At 39.3% G+C, this 24,797-nt stretch overlaps 1 protein-coding gene and 1 long non-coding RNA gene across 4 annotated transcripts in view; one reads left to right on the forward strand and one right to left on the reverse strand.

Annotated features, from left to right (window-relative positions):
- LOC130920027 (alpha-1,6-mannosylglycoprotein 6-beta-N-acetylglucosaminyltransferase B-like) overlaps positions 1-24,797 on the forward strand; it is a 252,584-nt gene that overhangs the window by 24,487 nt on the left and 203,300 nt on the right. The window lies entirely within an intron of this gene.
- On the reverse strand, positions 10,624-12,164 carry LOC130920029 (uncharacterized). The gene is made up of 3 exons (XR_009064080.1): positions 12,087-12,164; positions 10,912-10,989; positions 10,624-10,805 (listed from the first exon to the last, which is right to left on the reverse strand). It is a non-coding gene; the product is annotated as an uncharacterized LOC130920029 (long non-coding RNA).

A 24,797-nucleotide genomic window follows, 5' to 3' on the forward strand; every position in this document is an offset into this window, starting at 1 on the left:
GTGAGGAAAATACGGTAAGTATTTGAACACCTTGCGATTTTTTTTTTTTCCCAAGTTCTCCCACTTAGAAAGGATAGGCGGGTTTTAACATTTTCACGGTAGGTGCTTTTCCACTGTGAGAGACAATCTAAAAAAAATTCAGAAATCACACTGTATGATTTTTTTTAAACAAAGTATTTGTATTATATTGCTGCAAATAATTATTTGAACACCAGTCTAATAGCTAGAATTGTGAGCCTCAAAGATCTGTTAGTCGCCTTCAAAAAGTCCAACGAATAAGTGGAGTGGGGGTAGACTTTTTGAGTCTGACTTTTTGACCTGTTTGAGATGGTTAGCTGCATATAAATAAACACCTGTTCACCCCATACAATCAGGAAGACTCCAACTACTAACATTTTCAAGACCAAAGAGCTGTCCAAAGACACCAGAGACAGAATTGTAGACCTCTGCAAGGCTGAAAACTCTTACGGGGTAATTGCCAAGCAGCTTGGTGATATAAGATCCACTGTTGGAACATTTTTTAGAAAATGGAAGAAGCTAAACATGACTGTCAATTTCCCTTGGACTGGGACTCCATGCAAGATATACCTGGTAGGGTCTCAATGATCCTAAGAATGGTGACGATACAGCCAAGAACTACACAGGAGTAGCTGGTCAATGACCTGAAAGGAGCTGGGACCACCATTTCGAACGTTACTGCTGGTAATACACTAAGACGTCATGGTTTAAAATCATGCATGGAACTGAAGGTTCCCCTGCATAAACCAGCACATGTCCTAGTCCGTTTTAAGTTTGCGAGTGACCATTTGGATGATCCAGAGGAGTCATGGGAGAAAGTCATGTGGTCATATGAGATTAAAATGGAACTTTTTGGTTTTAATTCCACTCATAGTATTTGGAGGAAGAAGAATGATAAGTACCATCCCAAGAACACCAACCCTCTTCTGAAGCATGGAGGTGGTAGCATCATGCTTTGGGGGTGTTTTTCTGCACATGGGACTGGATGACTGCACTGTATTAAGGAGAGGATGACCAGGGCCATGTATTGTGAGATTTCGGGGAATAACTTCCTTCCCTTAGTTAGAGCAGTGGTCTCCAACCTGGTCCTCAAAGGCTCGCTGTGGGTCGTCGTTTTTGTTCCTGCCGATCCCGCACAGATAGCTGAACCAATGAGGTTTCTGCTTAAACAAGCAGCACCTAGCAGCAATCAGCTGATTGCACTTGTAAAACACCAGATTGGTGAAAAAGTGTCATTTGTCTGGTTGGAATGAAATCCTGCACCCACAGCAGGCCTTTGAGGACCGGGTTCGAGAACACCGAGTTAGAGCATTGAAAATGGGTCGTGACTGGGTCTTCCAACTTGACAATGGCCTGAAGCAGACAGCCAGAAATACCAAGGAGTGGCTTTGTAAAAAGCATATCAAGGTTCTGGAGGGGCCTAACCAGTCTCCAGACCCAAAACAAATAGAAAATCTTTTGAGGAAGCTCAAACTCTGTTTCTCAGTGACAGCCCAGAAACCTGATGGATCTAGAGAAGATCTGTGTGGAACAGTGGTGCAAAATCTCTGCTGCAGTCTGTGCAAACCTGGTGAAAAGTTACAGAAAACATTTGACCTCTGTAATTGTAATCAAAGGCTACTGTACAGTAATACTAACATTGATTTTCTCAGGTGTTCAAATACTTACGTATTTGCAGCAGTGTAGTACAAATACATTGTTAATCCTGAAATCACAGTGTAGGATTTTTTAATTATTTTTTTAATTTTATCTAAAGGTGAAGGTAATAGCAGCAGGTTATAAACTGTTTCATTCCACTCCCAGTTAGAGCTTACTGTTAAACTAAATATAAAACTAAAAGAGTTAAAACTCGCATAATAACTGGCTTTGTGCTAATTAGCATCTGAGTTGCAGTGCCCTTTGATCCACGGACTGAAAACAGTGAGGTGACATGTACACAGACATTAAGAGTACTTATATATATATATATATATATATATATATATATTTTTTTTTTTTTTTTACAAGAGCACATTTGTAAAACCAACTCCATATAGGGTGTGCAGGATTTCCTTCCAATGAAGAGGACACCTTTTCGCCAATCTGTTCTCTTACAAGTGTAATCAATTGATTGCAGTCAGGTGCTGCTTGTTTCAGCAGAAACCTCATTGGTCAAAATGTCTGTGCTGTTTCGGTTGGAATGAAATCTTCCACCCACACCTGTGTACTATAGGGTTTGAGTTGTGATGATGATGTCGCTAATCCATTGATTTTTTTTTTTTTGGCCTTTTATTGACAAAACAGATTTACAAATATCTCAATTTCCACATTATTAAATCTATAAACTGCCAAAAAGGAATAATGCACGGTATTCGAACCCTGCCGCATTGTGCAAACATTCTATTCATCCGGTTTGTTCTGTGCAGCCCATCCATTTTTTTCTGAGCAGCAGATCCCTCTCTGCTGCTACTTGTACTTTGCACCGTGTCACATTGGGTTGCTCCTTTGGGTGCATTTGGACATTCAATCTGACTTCGTAACTACTTTGAGAAAGTGAGCGAGAGTTATCTCCGGCAAGGCCATTTCGTCGGAGTTTTCCATGCACTTCTTTTTTTTTTCTTTTTCTTCCGGATAGTACTTTCCTGCCTTTTATTTATCATGAACTATGTCGTTGTTGTAAAGCACTTTGAGGACCTTCCGGGTTTTTGTAAAGGGCTATAGAAATAAATTTGATTTGATGCGATTTGAACAGGGATTCATCTACAAGCCAAAAGGTCAAGGTAAAGAGGATTTTATTTTTTTCTCCATAACAGTGGCAACCTTATTAATTTTAAGTTTTGAGCTTTTGTTATTTCAAACAGGCTGTGAATGCGGCAGAAGGATTCATGATACTATTTGCTTGCTTTGAATATAAAGTATAATTAAATAATAATCAGATTTTTTCATTAATTAACCTTTTCAAAAGGTGTTAAGTCAGGACTTCTGGCTGGCCACGTGTGCAAACCACGACGTCCCATCCATCTTCTATTGAAGTGGGCATTCAACAATTTACGAACAACAATAGCAAAGCAACTGCGTCATTTTTCTTTGGTGTTGGTTGAAAGATCAAGTCTATTCAACCAAACCAACGACTTAGGAGGAACTTGAAGGGCAAAAACATAAAGTCATAACATCCACCCCGCAAGAGTTTCTTGTGAAATTAGTTGATGCAGTTCCCGGTTGGCTGGAGAAGTTGGTGGTAAATGCTAGTGCCCGTATTGAATTTTAAATAATATAAGTTAACAGAGTTGAAAAGAAAACGAGAACATAGATTAAATTGCTAAACATCAAAGAACAAAGTCTCAAAAATTGATAAACAAATTACAACATCTGAATAAATTATAGGGAGTCAATCACACACAAGTAACAGTTTGGTACCTACCTCAGTACGGGGGGGTCACGGTTCGGTACAACAGGAAAAGCAAAAAAGGCTTTTTTTTTTTTTGTCACATCATTTGAAACTTAAAGTTTATTCTAATGACTAAAACAAAAAGCAGCTCTTATTAAAGTGCAAAATAAATTGAAGAAAGCATCAAACTTGTGAATTTCACAGTTTACTGTATGTGCAAAAAATAGACAACACCTCCTTCTTAGTAGGGATAGTCTGAGGTAACGGTTAAAGTTATGTAGCAGTTGCTATCTTTCAACCTTGGTAACTTTTTCATAAAAATAGCATAATACCATTTTCAATGTTGGATTACCAGTAAACATACATTCCCTCATAAGATATATTTTTACAGTGGCTAAAATAAATAAAAAGTGCAAATCGTTCCAAAACTGGAAAAGCATCTCTTTGATTAGTGCAAAATAAATACTCTCAGTGTTTCCACTACTTCAGCCTACGGCTAAAGCAAAATAAGCATGCCCTGATTTAAAAATATAAAATCACTTCAACAAGTGTAAGTAACAATGCATTTGCTAGTTCTCACTCGGTACATTCGCCATAACTTTGCTAGTTGTGATCAATGATCAACTTTCTCATCTCTTATGGTTTGTCTTTTTATTCATGTAATGTCGGTTGTTGCTTTAGGCGTATTGCCTCTACCAGCCCCCTGGATTAGAGGAGGACTAACTCTGACATTTTTTCTTAAACAAATTTGCCGTCTGACTGCGCACACTGAACCGTGATACCTATACGATGAGAGTGATGAGAGAGCCCCTTGAGAGTGCAGAGAAGGCGGAGCAAACAACCTGGAGGGACAAACCCCTACACAGAATGTACCACTGGTAAGTTGAAGAAGCGGCTGACATCAAAAAATCCTACCAGTGGCTGGAGTATGTTGGACTGACACTGATCTACTAAGACTAATCATGGCTGCACAAGAACAGGCCCTAAGTACAAGGGCTTTAGAGGCAAAGACTTACCAGAGCAGATCAGACCTGAGGTGCAGGCTGTGCAAAGATGCTCCAGAGAAATTCCAGCAAATTGAAGCAGGGTGCAAGATGCTTGCTGGATCAGCGTACATGGGGGGGGGGGGGGGGGGCAAACCAAAGTGGTTGGGATGCAGGAACATCTGTAACCAGTATGGAATAGAAGTGTCCAGATCCCAATGGACTCACCACAGAGTGTCTGAAAAACAAAAAGACCAAGGTTCTGTGGGGCTGAAAGAGCAGTTTGAGTGGATGTGTGATAGTGAAGGCAAGCGTGGTTCCGGTTGTAATGGGAGTACTGAGGGCAGTAACCCCCAAACTGGGAGAACGGATCCAGCAGATCCCAGGAAAAGCATTTGAAGACTCAGTCCAGAAGAGCACAGTGCTAGGAACAGCTATGATCATACAGTATAAACTGCTTCACATAAAGTCAACCGTATGGAATATAGGCTCATCTTTTTGCTTTTTTGCTTGTTGTGCATTTGATACGAGTGTTTACATATTTAGTTTAAAAAAAAATGCATGAATAAGCCTTGGGACTTGACAGAGAGGCACTTTTCTTCATGTAACAATGGCAGGAAGCCTTTGCGTGGTAGACCACAGTCTTTTCACTTTGGCAGAGGTCCTCTCTCAACAGAGTGCCTTTTAGTCATTTGCTGTTTAGGTCATTTTTTTCCTCCCCCAAGAACATCATCATGCAGTAAACCAGTTGAGCGCATCGTGCTGCCTTAATCTGTGGCCTGCTTTCATGTGTGTTATTTTTTTTTCTCCCATGCTGGCAGTTCATCTCCATCACAAACTCCCCGCAGTGATGTTTCTTCCCCATCACTTCATGTAGAACAAATGTGGCATGACAATCTTCTACACGTTGCTGGTGTAAGGTGCATCGCAAGTCACTCTGGGACTACACTTTATCAGTGCACTCGTAGCCTTGGGAGCTACCGTGTATGTGTATGTGTGGATGTTACAGCATATATGTGTGATTCCGAATAACCTCACCCAGCAAGGGCCAACAAGGTAATGGTTTACTGCATGTTGGCTTCTACTTGTTCTTTTCTGCATGAATAGGAGCATGACACACATGAAGTACCTTACAGAAAATGACAAAATACACTCAGTTTCTTCTGCATATTTCAACCTTTGACAATCAAATTGAGCCTGTAAAGGTGGATCAGAGTGAGTGTAATTGAACCTTGTTCCTGACTCTGCAATTTGACTGCTCATCATAAATCGCTAACGTCGGGCAGAATCTTTTTTGGGAAACTAAATAAATAACATCCTCATTTAATAGTTTGTCAAAGAGAGCATGCCATTTCAAATTCAACACTTAATATTGATAAATAATTTGGGAAGTGAACAATAATATTGATTTGTGATTAAATATTGACCAAATTTAGACTGTTACTATAGGAGTTGCTCATTGATTTCATAGTATCATGCAGTTTGTCAAAGGTGTTGTGGGTGGATGTGAGCTTGGCCAACATTTTCTTTGTGGAGCCTAGCGAACATTCCAAGACAGTGCTCACTCCACTGATCAGTTTATTGACTCCCATCTTGTCCCTGACCATGCTGCCCACCTCTCCATCAGGCCACAGCATATAGAAGATAGCAGAAGGTATACTATAGAGTCATAAAAATTCCCAAAGAGATTCCTGACCACTCCAAAAGACCTCAATCCCCTAAGAAGTTGGAAGCGACCTTGGCCTTCTAGTAAAGGGACCGGGTATTATCAGTCCGGTTCAGGTGAACGACAAGGAATTTTTAGTTCGCCACTACCTTTATATCCACCAGAGAGAAATGAGGTGCTTTCATCCAGAAGTCAATTACAATTCCTGTCTTCTTGCTAGCATTTATCTGAAGTTGGTTGTGTTCGTGTCAGGTGAAAAGGTCCATGATGGCCTCCTTGTATTCTACTACTGATACTCCTCTGAGAACACAGAAAATTTATTTAACAGAAATTGTACCCCATTTGGCAGAAACAATCCTGACTGTACCAGTAGGTCAGTTAACCTTTAGATATGTTTGCTGAGCAAAAACGTCACAAGTTTGCACCTGGTTTTGGAGTGGCAAATCCAGCCCACAGTTGTAGAAAGCCCAATAGAGGTCTGTTTTCCACTTTGCCTTTTTGAAGTTTGAATCAATTGCCAGCCTTGCACTATTGGCTGAGAGCACTCAGTCAATACACGGTACTTTGTAGTTGAAACCTAATTGAGCACATTTGTTCTTGTACGGTATCTTTGAAGTATGATGAAGATTGAAGGGTAACTTGAAAAATCGCTCGGGTAATCCCTTGCACATTGACATAATCAGCCACGCCAACACATTAGGACGAGGTCAGAGCAGAGGACAAAGATGGAGGAGAAACTGGTGCTGACATAAAGTTTTAACAAGAACAAGAATGCTCCTGAACACTTGTGGTTGGCAGCCAACAGGACAGCTGCCACTTTTAGATCGGCGCAAATGAAATATTGTGAAGCAATGACTTTGTGATTAAACATGACAAAACAGATTTCTTTTTATGAACGCAGATTAAAACAAGCTCCATTTTGACCTGTCAATGTCAGCGGCAGTTCTGCCAGATGTGTATGTCAGCGGCTTAAAGACCACTTAGCACTGTGGAAGGCAACTGTTATGGTGGATTACATTGACTGCCTGTCAGACACTGCAGCAAATCTTGCCATTTTGTTCTTAAATAGACTGTACAGTACATAAAATATACTTGGGTCTCCGCCCTGTCCGTGTATGTGTTGTGCATGGAACAGTTTTATTTGGATCCTGTTAAAATTTAATCATTTTTAACTGAACATCTCAATATGATCAATATGTCATTTACAGTGAGTGTGTTTTTTTTTCATTGAAAAGGCAGTTTTATCTGAATTAAGACATTGTCTCAACCCAAGTGCCATGAGCAGTGAATGAGAATTTTTTCCAAAGGACATTATACGACATTGTGGTTATAGGATCTGGGAAGGTGAAAATGTAAGTATGCTGTAATCTGCTGTCTAAATGACCTTCATTGTGTCGCTTCACATGTCACTAGCTCATCATCTCCTATGCCATAAGCTGGTTATTTTTCCTATATCTCGATAATGTCACACTCTCAGCTCGTCCTTCCGTCGTGCTGAAAACACACTAGGACGTGGTTATAGTCTACTGATGGCATCACGACTGCTTGAGTCCCACCATAAAAACTGCTCTAGTACAACAAGAACAAATAATTCATTCATTCATAAGTCATTGAAATAAAAATCTAACAGATTTGTACATTTAAAATGAAGAGGGGCATCTTATTTCTGATCAGTTATTAATCACCGCAGTCATGATTCATGTTGTCGTACCTTTAGTGAGCAGTACAGACTACTGCCCTCAAACCGTATATCTGCAGATAAATAACAGGGATGGAAAGAAAGATGAAGAGATAAAAATAATGAGTGAAAATCTTAATGCCGCATTCGCATTATGCTACAGAAATCAAAGACAAGTCTATTGAAGTGTGAAAGATGCAAATTGAGCAGCGCTAAGTCATATTAGAGCGATTCTCCCCCTCTCTCATTCTTTGTTTTCCCCATATTCGCCCAGAGAGACATTTCACTTCCTCCACGGAGCATTTCCAGAAATAGGACCGCAGCATAATGCTTTTGGATACAGTGAATACAATATGTGGCATTAACTGTGCCACCAAGTCAAATCACTGGCAGTACCATGATTTATTCATACTACAATATACTTATATTTCTCACATCAGTTACCCATGATAGCTTGTGCTTTACAGCTGCACTCATTCTCAAAAGTCTATGTGGTCTGTATTTACTTTTTTTCTCCAAGGGATGGGGCACTTTAGTCCACTTTGGTAGTGTGAGTTGCTAGTACCTTATCAGGTCAGCTCTGCAAACCTTTCTTTACCTGTTATTCTCACTTTACCTGATGCTCAGTTTTTTTGGACTACACGAGGTATTGTATTTACAGGCAACTCCTCTAAGTCCTCTATTGTTTGTTAGTGCTTTAGTCCAATGCCTTAAACTGCAACGTGGTCCTCATGATGTCTGCCATTGAGAGTTTAAATCATGTGGTTGTATTTAGTGCACTGTGGGGACCACCTGCCCCTAGCTGCTTTAGCTCACTACCATCAATGATACATGGACCTTTTGAGTTCTGCCAGTCAGAATAAAATCATGCAACAGTAAAAACAATGGATTGTTGTTGTTGGCGCCCTGAGATACACGTCCCAAGAGACACAAGCTTTCAATTGGCTGATTACTTACCTTTGAGATACTGTATGAGTGCTGACTTTTTCGTGGCAGTGAACTCAATTTACTTCGGAATATGTAAATGATGACTAATTCTTAAAAGGAAAAAAATGCTTCAAGATATTTTTGTGTCAATCTCAGTTGAGGTTTACTGTGAGGTGAAACAAATTTTGAGAATGGCGTACCACATGCATGCTATTTTTAGACCGTGACGTCGCATCGTAAAGCGGAAGTAAAGCCGAAGTGGGACATTATAGACCCGCCCTCGCATAGAAACAACGTAATTTTGTGCTACTTTTCTCCAGTAATCTTTCAAACATGAACATGCCGATCACACATAGCTTTTTTGCAACTTGTAGAAACGACTCTAGACATTACCACACATGAAGGATGTTTTCTACATACGTTTCCGGAAACCAAAAACTCGGGAGGAAAAAATGTGAAGACCGAATCAACTTGCGCGGACTTTAACACCAGCTAGGTGAATCCATTCACATTTCATATGCAGTAAACATTTTGTTGGGTTGGCATGGTCTTTCAGAGTACAAAGAGGTAAGCTAGTTTTATATTTTTAACTTATTTTTTTTTAGCTTAAATTTGTGCCGTACTGCTTCTGTCTGACAATGAATGACCTGAAAAGAATTACAATGGTATCTGACTGCCACTGTTACCGTTTCTGTTATAAATATATTAAAAAAAAAATCTTTAGTAAGTGGGAAGTGTAAATAAATTATAGAATTAAGATTTGTTATCAATGAAAAAATTAAAAGTGTTCGTTGGCTGTCGCTGAGTAGCATAAATTACCCCCAAGAACGGTCAGGGACGTAGGACAACCAGAGGATGTATAAGAAAGACAGGGCTGATGGTCAAGGATCGCTTGTTGAAACAGGAGAATGTCATTGTCTGTCGCGTCGATAAAAAAGCTAAGGCTATGCTTAGGTCGGCTCGTTTTTTTTTTCGTCTTTTTCAGCATTCGACACTTAAGCCCTCTCTTTAACTGAACATTTTTATGTTCTTCCACATCTTTGCCAGTGAATTTGGCACCAGGCATTTTCATTTTCGGAGAGAATTGGTAGGTTTAGCGCTGCAAACATCTCCTTTGTACACGATTTCCATTCATTTCCTGTTAGGGACAAACGGTGGCTTGTCCCTACTTAGCAACAGTAGCTAATGTCATGAATATTAATGAGCGGAAGTGACGTGTTGCTTGTGGTACGCCATTGCACATTGGCTATTTAAAACAAATACGTCCTAGCCTTTGATTCACCAGTGTGTCACCCAAATCCATCTATGCTTACCCTCTGCATTCCTCTCTTTATCAACTGCCCTCATGGCTTCCCTCAAGACATTGATTAACCTTCTCTTAGGTCTTTGTTGAGCTCTCTTGTCTGGCTGTTCCATCCTCATCATCCTTCTGCCAATGTCCTCACACTCTCAAATCTATATGTGTCCAAACCATTTTAGCCTGCTGTCTCTAACTTTGCCCCCAAAACATCCAACTTTTTTGTCCCTCTTAACTCAGTAGAGGTCAAAGTCTTTAAAAAGAAATTTCCAACTTCAGTTATTCAATTATTTTGTAGTTCTGTGTGCTGCATTTGAGTCTTACAAAACTGAAGCGCCTAGTCACTGTTTTAAGGCAAGCTTGGAACCTATTAGAGACATTTCTATTCATTTGAATAGGGAATGATGATTTTTGATATGAGTGATTTGATTGTCGTGTCATTTCAAGGCACCATTATAAATGAATTAGAATCTAATAAATGAATGGTAAAAATGTAGTGAAACTGCTTAAAAGTGGCTTGACTGTTGCCTTTTACACTCCCATTACACTGCAGGGTTTCCCCTAGGATTTTTTGAAGCTGTGGTGGTGGTGGGCCGCGTCGGAGTCGGACAACCCCATCATGTTGTGCCGCGCTGAATTTGTTTCATATCATGACAAATATGATTTTTTTTTTTAAAACAACATGTATTTTTTGTTCTAAGAACAATAACAAAGATTTGTAAAGTTTGCATCCTGCCTGCTAACACTTCATTTTCCTGGACTAAAAAAAAAAAAAAAATTCTAAGGGAAATCAGCAATAGGTGGTCCATTTATAGTCAACGTGAGGTGTGCTGCAAGATGGTCCCGATGTTTCTCAAGTCTGTCTTCACCTACAAAGAAACAAGAAAAAAAATGATGTATAAAATGAAGACACTCGCGCATCTCTAACTTAAATTGTAGAGTTCTGTACAATGTACAGTTGACCAAATGTCTTACTCTGTTCATTGCAGAGAAATCTCTCTCACAGTTGAGGTGGGCACTGTCAACGCATTAGCCGAAAGTTGCCATCAGCATCTATTATGATAAAACAACAAAATTGCAATAACTGCATTAACCATCAAAGTGAGGTCTAACTGTAACTGTAGTCTTGAAACAAATCTGAATAAGGAAAAACATTGCAATAAAATATAGCAAACTGGTTAAACTTGAGAGTAGCAGAGATCTGTCGTGACAGAACATTACTCCTCAAGTTCAGCATTCGCTTCAATGATATCTGGTGCCATCTAGCGTCGTGAATGGGTATAATGTCCATATCCGAATATAAGACAACTCCCACTTTTTCAGTCTTATTTCAATGCAAAAAACACCGTCTTATATTAGGGCTAATAAGGTATATTTGGAAACGTGATGGTCTAGATCACCACAACAATAATGGTCATTTTGTTAGCGGACCCTTGTACTCAGGAACTTTTCTCTTTCCAAAATACTGTACTTCAAAATCCTAATCTGAAATTACAATGAGATACGTAAGATCCGAGCAAATGCTATGCTAGGAGGCGAAGATTCAGGTCAAAGACACGCCATAAAGAACGTTACGTCGATGTCAATATTAAGGTCATTTTCATTTTCACAGTCTTAAGCCAGAAGTTCGTTCATTAACTTCAAATGCCTTTCTGTGGATTTTTGTCCTGATTTCAATCCCCGCGCCAACGTACTCGAGGCGCAAGCTTTCAATAGGAGAACTGATGCTCTTTTCAAAATAAAACGTGTAAAAGAACAATTTGTATTTGACGTGCTATTCAGACGACTTATGGCTAATAGTGCGTAACAATGAGCTTCTTATATTCATTTAGACGTCATCGAATCTCATTTGCAAGGCATGGCGGCTTTTATTTTGGTGTGGCGGTGCGCCAAGAGCTTTTATCTATAGGAAAAACCCTGCACTGGCATGGAAAACAACAATTGAGGATGTGACAAAGTAGCAAGATATTAGCGCTTTGACAGGACCACGAGTAGATGACATTCTCATAAGTGATTGTGGCAAGAAAGGAAAACACAGTTCAAGGCAGCAGATATGTTTTCTTTCCAATGAAGAAGCTAGGGAAACACCCCGATGCCAATCTAAATGGAGATGCGTGTGTGCCCAAAACCCAAATGCACACTGCACTCACCGCACAGTCACTTGAAATTACTATCAGCCTCTCGGCAGCCCTCCTTTCCCCCTCCACTCTTCAATTGTCTTCCATCTGCTACACTGAGTAAACACTTACTTGCATGTCCCACCCTCCAGCGCTTCCAACAAACATGTGACGATTGTAATCATGGCAACAGCTTTGATAGCAGCCACATGTCACACATATGTTGATGTCAAGAAGCTGTTGATGTGTCCAAAGTTAAAATCTTCACTAAGTGTGAAGGGGAAAAAAATCATGTAGTTGTTGAGAAAAATATATGTATTTAGAAGAGTTCTTTGAAAAGAAAAATAGACAACATTAGCTGTAAACCACAGATCTCGCTATCAGGATTTATACGTAAGTACATTTGAAGCTTAGAAGAGAAGGGTACACAATAAAAGTAACAGTTTTTAGGCAGCAAAATTCATCCAACTTTATGAAATGAATAATTCAACCAAAAGCGCATGCTGACAGAGCAGAATTCCACTTTAGCAGTCATATTTAAAGCATCGCCATATTTTTGACCTTTGTGACGTTTGACCATTTCACTTCTCATCAAATCACCTACCCTGCAAATTTGAGGTCAATAGGCTAACCTGCTTTCAAGTAATAGCGAAATTCCTTTTTTGACATCTGTTAAATGTGAATATTTACCCTAAAATTTAAGCACCTCTTCTGATTAATTTTACAGAAATATCATGCAAGTTTGATATTAATGCCTTTATTATTTATTTATTATTTATATATACTTTTTTTTACCTATCTTCAACACAAACATATGGACATTATTGTTGTAACGGTCGTGAACGATTCGTTCTTTTTGAACGAATTGTTTGGGTGAACGAGACCGAACTAATCACCTTCTGCACTGATTCGTTCTATGAAGTTGGGGCTTGTTAGCTGCGTGGTAGGGCGTTGAGCAAGCGGCAGCGTCTTCTGACATCGCACACGACCAATCAGACGCCAGCCTCATCGCGGGCAGGGGAGGGAGCGGAAACAGAATCAGGGCGTCTGTCACTCACTTCCACGTGTGGCCAATAAGCAGCCAGCATGCACGCAGGGGGCAAGACTGAGTTATGTCACTTCCCGTTCACTTACTCGGTCCTCCGGCTCCTGACCGAGCTTGTTGCTAACTAGTTTCCAGTAATGCGGTGAACGAGTCAAAAAATGAAAGGAAATGACTTTGTCACATATTTGTTAATGTGGAGCCTATCATATGCTGCTCAAACAGACAAAAACACCACGCAAACCTAGCGAGCATGGTTTAGTGCACTACTTTTCTCAACAGACTCGGGACTAAATGTGACAACATACTATCTAATTTACAGTAGTTTAAAACACTTTCGCGGGTAGCTACGAGGCAAGCAAAAGCTGAGCTGCGGTCGCGTGACGGCAGTGCAGGGGGGAGAGTCATTGTCATTGTATGGAGGCTTCATGGCAGCGATATTTACCTCATATGTGCACAGAAAAAAAAGAATATTTAGTATGATCACCATAATACTGATTTGCAATGAAACTGTATATACATGTCCATTTTTTCCCAGTGTTTTATTTTTTTTCGTGTCAGATCGTGTCGGGTGTTGGTTGGTTTGACAAATTATGTCCATCCATCCATCATGTGCTACTCAAGCGCCCAAAAACAAGGCAGGCGGGCACGGGAGATGTAGCAATATGTCTACAATTTTCTTAACAGACTAATGAGAGTAGAAAGGGGACATCGTAAAGGGCAAACAATTATTTCTCGTCAGCATTTGACGATCTGAGATGAGGGGACGACAGGGGAGCTGACCGGATTATTTTAATTATTAATACCAGTGATTTGCAATGAAACAGTCTAATATCAAAATGTAGTATTGTTTTCATTTCAGAGCCACACATTTGACAACTAGCTATTTGCACTTTAGTTTTAACAATAGTTACCAAAAATAATAGTGATGAGCATAAAAACAAAAACACAACAGAGCGTGAGGTAAATATGATGTGTTGGTCGTTCCATATTTAGAAATTAAACTTTCGATTTATTTTTATTTTCGTGACAGCAAGCATGCCGCGTTGGCTGGTAGCAGCAGCATTGTATATGTGATCAAGATGATGCTAAAGAAAGTCTGTGCGCCCCTGACCCCAAACCCCCACTCTCCCCACAAAAGGAATATGTTTAACCGTGTCCTAAATTGAAATGCAAGCACGAGCCATGACTTGGATCCCAAAGAAATACGACAGACGACGCGGAAGTTCTCCCTCGCTTTTGCAGCAGCGGGAGGGAGACGAGGCTGGGAAAGCAGAATGATATCGTCTGTCACTCATTTCTGAAACTACGACGAGCAGTCAATGAGGAGCCTGTGTGCAAGAGAGGGAGGGACCAAGCAATGTCACTTCCCGTTCAGTTATACTGCGAAGTGGTCTTTGGTGATTCGTCCGGCAACGTCACTTCCCGTTCACTAACAGAACGATTCATTTGGGCGGGGAGGTGGGTGAGTGGGGGGCGAACGATTCGTTGAACGATTTGTTTGAACGAGTCTTTTTACTGAACGAACTGGAATGGATTCGTTTCCTCAAGTGAACAACAGATCCCTTCACTAATGGACATACGGAACTGATTACACAACTGCTTTCCGTAGGTTTCAACAAATGGAGAAGGTTATTAAAAGGAAAAAAAAAAACCTTTATCTGAAAGACTGTTGCACAAAGTATGTAAAAATGGTAAAAATACTCTTTAAACACAAAAAAATGACACCGCTTATGAGTGCAGCCATATCGGGACGTTAGTAATACCCACACATACATACGGAAAGACTTAAGCAGGTTGGATATGGTAATGGTTATTAAAGGGGAAATGTGAACTAAGGTTGGCCAACCATGTTTTTGAATAATATCAATGGCTAAACATTATTTTTTTAACGCAACCCTTCCAGATTGTTTGTTTAACCCATAGCAACGCCCCTGACAACGAAAATACTTTTCTTCGGCAATCTTCGGAAATCTTCGGAAATTACGTCACACCGGGAAGTGCGAGTGAAGTCCGCCATAGAACAGTATTGTTTGTTGCTTTGCTTCTCGGTAAGATGCCACGGCGGTGTGTGGCGATGTTTTGTTCTCACTCAAACGAAAAGTTGTATGAGTGGCCAAAGGATAACAGGGCACGTAAATGGACATCTTTCGTTCGCACGAAGCGAATGAATTTCACGCCATCATCGAGTAGTGTTCTCTGCTGCAAACACTTCGAAGATGCCTGCTTCCTTAACAGGTCTGCTTATGATCAAGGATTTGCCAAACAGTAAGTGTGATTTTTGGATAGATGACTGATGACTTTGTCAAAGCAGAGCTGCCAACTGTTGTGGAATGTACAGTAGAAGCTAGCGACGTTAGCCGAAAGCCAACTCGTGGCAATAGTCGTGGCATAGTTGTTGTTGTGTTTGCTAGTGTTACGTCCCAAGGACGGCTCGCGAAGGGGGCGTAACATAAAACGAGCCACACAATTTCACAAGTGGCACAAAATTTACACAACAAACTCGCAATGAATATGGTAAATGGTAATATGTACAAAATGTAGATGAAGCGCGGCTTCAGGGTAAGCCCAGGCCAAAACAACAAACAAAAGGAATCTACACTTGAACCCCAACCGCTAACTAAACCCTGATCATGAAAAAGAACGAAGAAAAGACAGCCACTAACCTAGCTTCTTACGCTAAAAAAAACAGGAGAAAACGGGTTGAACAGAAATGGCGACTCACCCCTTCTTGCTTCAGTGCTCTTATTTACAGTGGTGAACAAAAACGATCCAATAACAAATAAACACAAAAGACTTCACCGAAAAAGCGGGAGTGTATCAGACTAGCGATCCAATGCAAACGAGCGTGAATGGCGAGCTAACAGCTGGCCAGGAGGACCGCGGCAGAATGCTGTCAAATGTGAACGTTGACAGCTCAAGTCCCGCTGTGAATCATGGGAAATGTAGTCTCGGGACAACACTGAAGTGGTGCTTTGTAATCTGTTCGCTTGTGTGAAAAATCTACATTTCCTCACGCCATTAGACGCCACCTCCTGCCGATAGCCCCAGGAAGTAGTAGTAGCTGGTAGTACGAGGCGAGGCGGAGATGAGCGAGAAGCAAAACTTCGCAGTCGAATGTGGCGGCAGTCCACTATTATTTTGTTTTCTTATTGTTGCCACAATAAAGTGGAGAAAGCCATCAACGACTCATCTCCTTCTCCCCCCAACGTTTTTATATTATTATTTTATATGCATGAGAGCTGCCAGATCTGCCAAAATAAACATGGAGTCTGATTATTATTTTTTTAGACAATGTCATCAGATAGACAAAAACATAAAATTATGTGCAAATGCCTGCATCTTCAAATCATGAAAATAATAACAGCCTATATTTTACCAATCTTGTAATCTCGATGGGTCTTGTCTCCATTCGATGTCAGGTAGTCTGGGCACATTGTTTGCATCCTGATTAGCGTCTGGCTAATACATGTACGATCCAACATAAAATTCCAACCTCTTCCTCCAACTCTTCAAAAACTTGGGTCTCCTCACTTGCGCTTGATCTATCACTTATATCGCTGTTTGAAGCATTGTTTGAAGGGCTTTGTAGGGCGGCCGTATGGAGCGCTGTTCATGGTGTGACGTATCACTTCCGGGTTCGTCCTCTTTCAGGCTCGAACTTCGGAAACGCGATTATTTTGTCAAATATACAACATATAAATTAGTTTTTCATGCTTTATTTGTTGGACAATGTTTAATTACTTTAATTGTGACCCAATTTGGCATGTTATGAAATTACTTCACATTGCAGCTTTAATTACGATACGAGAAAGGGTGGGCAAATTGGAATATTTGCATTTGGTTGGGCAAATTAGTACAATTGATAAACTTCCTGAAAATATAGTAGGATTTTATTTAAATTTTTGTCCACTATTACATACTGTATCAGAAAAAAATAATTTTTTAATAATTTTATTCAACAAAATTCTTTACACTTAGATGCACTGTAAGGTGTTCAATGTGAGTGCTTTGGATAGAATTTAAGAGTTACACACCACTGCTAATGACAGCATTCGCCTAGCAGATGTATTAAGTAGCCGTCATTGCTGTGACTCACCTGGCTGATCAGGGATACATTGCTACTGAGCAACTGAAAAAAAACAAACGTGAATGTTAACAGGGAATACAGCTAAGACTCTCGGAGATTCAGTGATTGAAAAATGATGTATGTCGTCTTTTAGCAGATTACATTCAAAAGCAAAAGGACGGGTCTAGTGGCAATGATACATTCCGACAGAACCTAGTCAATCTATCCTAAAGAGAAAGAAAAGAACATACAGCAACAGACAAAATGTCTAGAATTACATTATATATTCATTGTCTTTGGACAGAGAAGGACACAGTCGGACTATAAGACCAGCACTTGCCACAGTCTTGTAACTGATCATCAATATTTCATATAGTAAGAACACAATGCTCAGCTCAAGGGAATTGATAAATATTTCACTCTACCCAGAGATTAAATAAATAGGTGCATTGTTTGCAGGTGCATGTCAATCACAACAGATGACGTAGACCTAAAGTCCTTTTATCCTTTATCCTAAACAATAACAAATCTAACTTGTCTTCTCCAGAACTTTCTTCATCCAGCATTTTGAAGTGATTATGGCTGAATTTTTTATTTTTATTTTTTTAATATAATCATTATTTAATGTGCGTTTTTTGTTATTCCTCATGGATAATAGAATTTAGTACCCCATTTTAATTTACATTAATGTACTTAAAAGCAATATCAGCTGTAATTAGTTTCTTGTGATACGGTAAACAATTTCCATTTTCAATTAATCAACATTATTAAGATAGATACGCAATAGCAAGTCTGCTTTCCTGTGGAGAACTGCTCAAGTACCGTTTACACTGTGACGATATGTGCGTGTGGGTCCCTACGTGCATGTGCTAGTGAGTGAAGTGATGTAGATCAATCTAACCTAGGATATAAAATATTTATACAATAATTGTTGTAGACACAATGCACGTCGTTTTCTCTTTATTATTTATGGACTCGCAAATGGTGTGCTGAATAAAATCAACATGAGACAGATTAACTCGTAAGAGAAATAAATATCTCCTCTACAGAGAAAAGAATCAATGGTTTGAATTTTTAACTCATTTGCTCCCAAAAATGTATAAATACATTCTATTCTTAATTGCTTCAGTGTCCCAAAAACAGATTTATACATCTTTTGCGTTTTTTCTTTTTTTTTTTTGACAAGAGGCATCTATAGGTTCCGATCCATCTAAGATACAATGCACAAAGCTCAAAACCCATTTTAAAGCAATAAAACTGGCCACTGGAGGTCGGTAGCGCATTTGGTGAGAACTAATCTCGGGCCAAGAAAGGAAGTGAAGAAAAATAGTCAGGAAACGGAAGTTGGAGGGAACTTGTGAAGACGCGTGAGAATTTGAGAAAAATGTGGAGAACGATCGGGAAAAAAAGGCAAACGACTCTGGAGGAGTGTTTTGAAAAGAAAACGAAACCATCATCAAAGAAGGATTAAAAAAAAAAAATCTACATGAGACAGACGGTGACATCCACAACAGCATCAGGTTCCACACGGGTTCTGCGGAGCTCACGTTGCGTTACCCCCTTAGCCCGAGGTTGAAACCAACAATGAAGATGATGAAAAAAGTGAGACGGATCTTGATCCGGACTCATCAGATTACTACGAGCCACCTCATTCAACCGGGAGCAGCCAAGAGCTTTCCCCGTTGTTATGTGCGCAAATAGTTCAACAGTTCAATAGTTTAGTTATGTGTAAATTAATTGTTACTTTGCGGTCAAAAGCTCTATTTGTCTTGTTGTTTATGTTGTAAAACGAAAACATTATTCAGATGTTTGGGATGTCACAAAAGCGAATAATGGCTGTGTTAAAGTCAAAGTTATGTTTGAAATATATGCTTTTACAAAAAGCTCAATTTCTCAGTTTTTTCATCAAAAATTGAATGATTGCTCAAACTAAGCTATTTTCTAATGCTGATTTCTAAAGAATGGAAAAAGATATGAACCAACTTTTTTTTTCTGCTGAAAGAAGAGTTTCTAATCTTTTTTTTTTTTGTGGGTTCCATGTTTATATAGCAATAGAACAGAATTTTCTCTGGGCCTTGCAAAATCAGTCAAAATCCAGTAAAACGGCCGGGAGCGAAGGGCCTTGCTCCGGTGAAAATGGCTGGGAGTGAATCAGTTAATTGGCTTTTCTGTAAACCCCTTTGGACTAAAATAATAATATTTTACTCAGACTATCCCTATTTTGAAGCTCAGCATTTTACTTTTCGCCCAAGCAACTTTTGCATCATTACCTGGTAATCTAAAGTAAATAAGTTTACCGTATAAGTGAGCATGCAAGAGTTCTGTAGTGTGCCAATAGAGGTGGAGAGGATTCTTGACTTCATTCACAGAATAAAGATTGAACACAAGAGCGTAGGTTTGGTCTCAACATTGGTAAGAGCACTATAACACCATAACCTGCATGTAAACTTTTTGCTGGTGACGGGACATTAATAAGACCAAACAGATAAGGTGAACAGGGGTCAGGGCTACATTTCTCACGAATATGCTTACGTAAAAATGAAAAAAGTTAAAATTGTTATTTTCATGGGGGAAAGTCATTTTTCAAAATGGGGGAATTGCCCCTTGTTTAATCAAGGAAATTTGCAGTCGTTGCTTTCTGTGTTTTTTTTTTTGGGGGGGGGGGGGGGGGGGGGATATTACTTAACCCATACATGGAACTCCATGTTAACCTACATAGTCAATCACCCCAAGAGTTGTAGATCACTTTAATTGGTTGTTTCGTTTATCTTCTTCTCCCTTATTTTCATCTCTAAATTGCATCATTGGGTTGAGCAATTTTGGAAAAAATCTAAATCGGGATTAACGTTTTACCTTGATAACACTCAATATATGATTAGCTGAAAAAAATAACTGCCTAGGCTGCAAATAAAAATATTTTTTAATAAATCAATACATGTCAGTTAGTGAATAAATGCACTATTAGGTATTTAGTTTCAAAAGTGTAAAGTCACAACATGCTCTACCCTTCTTTCCTTCTAATTCAGGCAATTTAAAAGAAGAAAAGCGACAGCGTTTTGACTGTCAACACTTTCCTGTGAAACACATTAGGACCTCTCTCTAAGCAGCCTCTTGCTCACGTTTTTCTGGTTCTATAGTTTCCAGCAGAGTTCACGACATTTCTCACATTTTAAAAAACGTTAACATTAGAAACGTACAGGTAGACACTTCTCTCTAAGCAGCTTCCTACTTGAATTTTGCAGGTTAACATAACATTAAACTGTGTGAACTTGCTAACTCTGATACAAGTCGGACTTTAAGTAGCAAAATTAGTGGTGTGTTCCCCACTTCCACAACATTGACATCTTTTTACATTGCTTACTGTACAGTGGCTGGTGCTGCTGGGAAAAAAAAAATCTATTATCCCTCCTCTTCGAAGGGGGCGGAGGAGGTGACATGTTGACAAGCATTTCTGGTGGTTTTGTGAGTGTGCGTGTGTGTGAGAGTGTGGGGTCTAGTCATCATCAGCCAATCAAACGTGCGTTTCACGGGAAAAAATGGACCGACACTTTCAGCGAGTGGAAGGGGGTAAATGTAAGTCTGAGCATTATGAAAATAATTCACTTAATAATGGTAGGGTCAATTCTATCCTTACAATTTATGGGACGATAATCTAAATTACCTATATCAGTGAACTCATTATATAATGCAAATATGGTTGCTCAAACGTTGGTGGGGACAATTTCAGCATCCTAAAAACTTTGTAGTGTTATGTCCCTACTGTTCCAATGCAAACCTACGCCCTTGATTGGACAGATGCTACAGTATTTTATTTTAACCACAGACTGACACTTAGGATGGGGCTGCAAAGAGTGCAAGATTGGATGACATTTTGGAAGAAAAGAAATGCGCACGTCAATGTGATTTGTAATGGAAACAAAAAAAAAAAGATAGAACTTTGGTGATTTGGTGTTTAGTCAATTTCTGTTATTACTTGGGATTGGATTGGAAAAATTGTACTGTAATCGCATCATAATTAGTGTAAGGCGCCTTTGTGATTGGAGTTACCAAATGCAGGAAATATTTGCAAACCCATTGGGAAAATTAAAACATTACTCTATCTACAGTAAATGATGATGATTATGATTCACAGTGTTTTGCAGGGAGAAAAAAACCCCGAAAGCATGATTAAAATGTACAAAATTAGATTGTCTCTCTCTGTCAGACTTTCTATTCTGTGATGACAATAAATAGAAAGCTGGCTTTCAGGCCTGATGGGATATTTCTTAGGTACACTCGGATAAAAAAAATGAAAGGGGGAAAAAATGTACACTTAGATGACCATTTAAATGTTTTTATGTGAAACACTTTTTTTTTTTTGCTTTGTCCTTCTTCTGCTAGCACTGCACAACCTTTAGCTCCTCCCCAAGCAACTTTATTGATCAATGAAGTTGATCAACACCTTCTGCTGGTTACAACAAAATATAATGCATGGAATTATACTGTATTTGCTATTAGTCCTTGAAACAGATGGATGAATTGGCTTTGCAATGTTAATGACAGACACTATTCTCCCCACTGAAAACCCTCCTAGAACAAATACCCCCATTAGCTTCAACCACAAAAATGGGATTCCTTTTTTTGGACACACCGCAGCCCAAGTTTTCTCTGCCTGAGTGCGCTGTCACACTAACATACATTCATGTGGTCTTTGATGGAAGGAGGCCCTGCAGCTGCACTTCTGTCAGCACAGTTGTGGTGAGCGGCGGCAAGTCGAGAGATGTCAACCTCACTAGATGGTGGACATGCTAATGAGGGTCAAGGCTCGCATCCGTCAGGCCTGTTGGCTTGGCACAAGAGATTGTGCGGTGCGCATAAATAGGAGCTTACTAACAGTCAGGAGGGTATTGTTCATAAACACTGCATTGCTGGAGTTGTGGAAGTTCCATTTGAAATAGTTTCTAAACTATTTCATCATGGTTTTGGTCGCAGTTTTTTTGTCTGTCACAAAAAGGCACAAGTACATGTTTCACAACAGATGAAAATGATGGTGTGAATATATTAATCTAAAATGTGATTGAGATCAAGAGAGGATTTGGAAGAGCTGTGGCAAATGCAAATCCCCCAAAAGATATTTTTACAAGCCATCCAGTCTGATTGTGCTATATCAACCTTTTTGCAGTGTTCGTAAAGTGAAAATAGTGGCAGTAACATTTTTGTTTTGCTGGACTGAGACTTGTACTATACTGATTTAAAATTCCGATTCTCACAGTGGCTATAGCTCATCACCTTCGACATAGTCCAAAGTGTACCAACTACGCTACAATGACTCCTTTTCAAGGATATCTTGCTGACCAAACCATGATAGGTGAAACCACACCATACAAAGAGACTATTATTTTAAACAACACCCAAGGAATTGTGAACATTTACACTTATTAAAGGCACTGTTTTGGACGGAGCGGCAATTCCTGAGTGAAATTTCGCCAAGGGGTGGGACACAAAGTAGAAAGTAGAAACCTGTTCAGAAACCTAGAAACCTATTTTCACAGTGTTGCGGCGCTGATGTTGACGACACATCCAAGAGGCAGACGTACTGATATCTGTGCTATCTGTGTCAGTGGACAGATAAACACATCACTATTAAAAAAAAAAAAAAAAAAAAAAAAAAAAAAAAAAAAAAGATCTATTACAGTCAGTCGTGAGTATTGATGGAGCATTAAAATAGGCAACTCTGGTGTACCAGACTCACCGCTGTTCCAGCGATTGAGTCTGGCAACCGTCCGGCATATCAAATTCCGAGGGCGGAGCAAGCCACAGCAAACAGACAGCGGAGTGGACCAATCAGCGACGGGCAGACGTGACGTTGTTAAAGCAACAAGTAATTAGCGTGAGCGGAGAATGGAGAAGTTTATTCAACATGGCTAGCGCGAGCCATGTTGACTGTTGTCAATGACTTGTTTCGATGTGTTTTTGGTAATTTAAAACTGGTTTTACCACGGATTGGAACATATTCTCGGCTCTCCTGTTCGCCATCTGTGTTGTTGTAGACACGACTTTCGGCGCGCAAGAGTGACGTTACTCGTTAAGAACACGTCACGCAAATAAACAAATCTGATTGGACAATTGATTTTGTACTTTGCTCTAGAGGTCGTTAATGGGCTGGGTCCCAGACTATTTCTCACAGAGTTTGAAAAATACAGGGAGAATAGTCTGGCTGTGCCGGGGAACTTCTTTGTAGCAACCATGTTTTTATCCCACATCAGGACTTTGCAATACATCAGAACGTTTTTCCAACTTGGGAACTCAGATCTCCCGACACACATGAACGCTGCATATCTCCTGAAGGTGTTTCAAGGAAGTATCAACTCATATGCCTATCACAGTCAAAGTTACGTGCATAAATTACCTTATAAAGTAGCAATATACAGATTGTGTATCTGGAGTGAATCAAGTAATATGACCATGTTAAATGGTGCATTCCGTAGATTATGCTTAGAAGACTTAAAACTCAAATTTTATTTTATTATATATATATTTTTTTCCCGGTGGAATTTATACTGGGGGAGTCCTAATCAATACTGGGGCACGTGACCCAGTGAAATATGTCTGGCGATGCCCATGTTTTACATGGCTATTTAATATCCCCTACACTGTAAAATATTAAAAGTTGACTTTACTAAAAAAATATATGCAAACTTGCTGCCTTAAAAAAATTAATTTATGTTGACTTAGATGAATTAGATTTGATTAACTTAATTATTGTGAGTTGGCAGTACTCAAATTAACTTAAAAAATTTGGATTATAGTCACTTGTTTTTATTGAGTTGGCAGTACTCAAACTAACTAAAATAACTGGATTACAGTAACTTGTTTATTTTGAGTGTACAGTACTCCCATCATATTCAGGTCAACTTAATTTTCTTGACCTAAAAGAATTCCACAATAGAAATTACATCTGCACATACTAATTTCATTAAAAACACATTATCTAACAGTAATGACCCCCAAAACACAATAAATGGAGAACACTCATTGGATTAATTCAATGGAATTAAAATTTACTTTAAAATGCTCAAAAGTGCATTTAATGAGAGACACTGGCTCCTGGCAGGCTGAACGGTGTTTGGTTAATGCTCAGTATCAATGAACAATCAGTGGATTAATTATAAACCTACTTTTGCAAACATTTTGCACCTCATACAAAGTATAAGTACCTAAAATAACCTTTTGCTACAGAAATTACTGAATAATACCTGAACTGCATCAATGTCCACTCCTATCCTGTAATTTCCAAAGACTAACAGGCGAGATCCTATTATCATAATTTCAGGACATTAACTCAGCATTGAAGACATGGCGTCAAACTAGTTTCCCATTACAACATGAGCTTGAGCTCTGGTAAAGCTAACAGTTCTGATTTCTCCAACAATATTAGTGATCAAAACTGGAACTACAATCAACATTGTGCCATGGTTTAAACTGTGCAGCAGTGATAAAATAAACATAAAAATACAGAACTCTTTTTAAAACACACAACTCAGTTCAAATTCAAATTTCACTTTAACACCTGATACAGTAAACAAGATACTTTGTTTTTTTCACATCACTAAAAGAGTAAATGCAAAACGTGTACTGGAGTTATACACCTGAG

This window comes from Corythoichthys intestinalis, chromosome 8 (genome assembly GCF_030265065.1).
Source record: "Corythoichthys intestinalis isolate RoL2023-P3 chromosome 8, ASM3026506v1, whole genome shotgun sequence".
NCBI lineage: Eukaryota > Metazoa > Chordata > Actinopteri > Syngnathiformes > Syngnathidae > Corythoichthys > Corythoichthys intestinalis.